This window comes from Gekko japonicus, unplaced genomic scaffold, assembly GCF_001447785.1.
Source record: "Gekko japonicus isolate JY-2015 unplaced genomic scaffold, Gekko_japonicus_V1.1 scaffold305, whole genome shotgun sequence".
NCBI classification, from domain to species: Eukaryota; Metazoa; Chordata; class Lepidosauria; order Squamata; family Gekkonidae; genus Gekko; species Gekko japonicus.
In genome coordinates this window covers 536,889-539,047 of record NW_015165839.1, presented here as the reverse complement: position 1 = coordinate 539,047, position 2,159 = coordinate 536,889, and the positions used below count along the sequence as shown (strand labels likewise).

General features: G+C 51.6%; 1 non-coding gene across 1 annotated transcript; it reads right to left on the bottom strand.

The window, feature by feature from the left end:
* Window positions 1–1,866: 1,866 nt before the first annotated feature.
* TRNAA-GGC lies at window positions 1,867–1,938 on the bottom strand. The gene has a single exon. It is a non-coding gene; the product is annotated as a tRNA-Ala (tRNA).
* Window positions 1,939–2,159: the final 221 nt, after the last annotated feature.

The following is a 2,159-nucleotide window of genomic DNA, read 5'->3' as shown; positions in this document are numbered from 1 at the left end:
TCAGAGGCAGTGTTCCCCCTAAGCTGAGTTAGTGTGAGCTACCTCACCGTTTTGTAGCCTCCGGCTCACAGATCTTTGTCTTCGTTCAGGAAGGAGGGCTCCGGCGCAAACTAATTATGCAGCAGCCAAATCGCTCGCTCACAGCATTAACGCCAGTCGCTCACAAGGTAAAATTTTTGCTCACAAGACTCCACAGCTTAGAGGGAGCAGTGGTCAGAGGTCCCAAAATGCCCAAGTCATCTACAGCGGTTGTAATGCACCACGAAGGATCAAGATTACACCCTCCCATCCGTCCCCTTTGGCACACCTGCCTTGCCCACCCCCGGTCGGTGTGCCAGAGTTGACCCTGGCACAGCACGGAGCTCAATATGGACACGCTGGATTTGCACTGTCTATATACTGTAGACGCCAAGTGCACAGATAAAAGGGTTGGAACACTTTCCCTATGAGGAAAGGTTAAGGCACTTAGGGCTCTTTAGCTTGGAGAAACGACGACTGAGGGGTGACATGATTGAGGTTTATAAGATTATGCAGGGGAAAGAGCAGGTAGAGAAAGAGGTACTTTTCTCCCTGTCTCACAATACAAGAACTCGTGGGCACTCCATGAAATTGCTGAGTGGTCAGGTTAGAACGGATAAAACGAAGTCCTTCTTCACCCAAAGAGTGATGAACACATGGAATTCACTGCCACAGGAGGTGGTAGCAGCTACAAGCATGGACGGCTTCAAAAGGGAATTAGATAAGCATATGGAGCAGAGGTCCATCATCAGTGGCTATTAGCCACAAGGTATAGATAGGTGCTCTGGGGCAAGGGATGCTCTGTCATCTTGGTGCTTGGGGGGGTCAACAGTGGGAGGGATTCTAATGTCCTGGCCTCACTGATGGACCTCCTGATGGCACCTGGTATTTTTGGCCGCTGTGTGACACAGAGTGTTGGACTAGATGGGCCTTTGGCCTGATCCAACATTGGCGTCTCTTATGTTCTTATGATTGTGGGGATCGGGTGCACATGTACTGGCCTGATGCATGTAAGCTCCTCTGTGAAATGCACCGACATATGCGCCACTGGGGAGACTGGGGGAAGTACTAAGAAGAGCAGCGGAATCCCAGTCTAAGGTGGCCAGATCCTCAGAACCGGAGATCTGCCAGAATGACCACTGATCTCCAAACTACAACAATCAGTTCCCCTGGGGGAAAGGGCTGCTTTGGAGGGTCGACTCTAAGGCCTTGTACCCTGCTGAGGTCCCTCCCCTCCTCAAGCCCTTCCCTCAAATCTTCAGGCTCCTCCCCCAAATTGTCAGGAATTTCCTAACCCGGAGTAGACAAACCTGACCTAGTCTCTTGCTATCCGGGAAACATGAAGATCTTTACAGAGCCAGTTTGGTGTAGTGGTTAGGAGCCTGGATAATCTAACCTGTGAGAACTGGGTTCGATTCCCCACTCCTTCACATGCAGCTGCTGGTGTGACCTTGGGTCAGTTACAAGTTCTTTCAGAGCTGTTCTCTCAAGGGCAGTTCTCAAGAGAGCTCTCTCAGCCCCGCCTACCTCACAGGGTGTCGGTTGTGGGGAGGGGAAGGGGAGGAGTTTGCAAACTGCTCTGAGACGCCTTCGGGGAGTGGAGGGTGGGGTATAAATCCAACCGCCACTGCCTCCTCTTTCTTACAGGGCCATGGACTATTGATATGTCCATCCAAGCCAGATATGTCTTTACATCTACCCAGAACTGTTGGCTCAAAGGAACACATATAAATCCGCCTTATACTGAATCAGACCATCAAGGTTAGCGTTGTCTACTCAGATCAGCAGCAGCTCTCCAAGGTCTCAGGCAGAGGTCTTTCTCATCATCTATTGCCTCATCCTGTTACCTGGAGAAGCCAGGGATTGAACCTGGGACCTTCTGCGTGCCAAGCAGATGCTCTACCACTGAGCCACAGCCCCTCCCCTAAACAACACATACCTCCTTACCCCGACCATCACCTTGCGGTTTCTCCTTTCTCCTGCCTTTCATTCTGGTCTGAACAGGCCAGATCAGCTGCTATTTCAACATCTCCCCCAAGCTTCCCCGGGCAAAGTGGAATCTCTGGTTGCAGGCCCGGGGTTGCCTTTCTCCAGCCTTTCCCCAGAGACCAGTGGCTCAACTGGCTTGTCACCTTCACCAG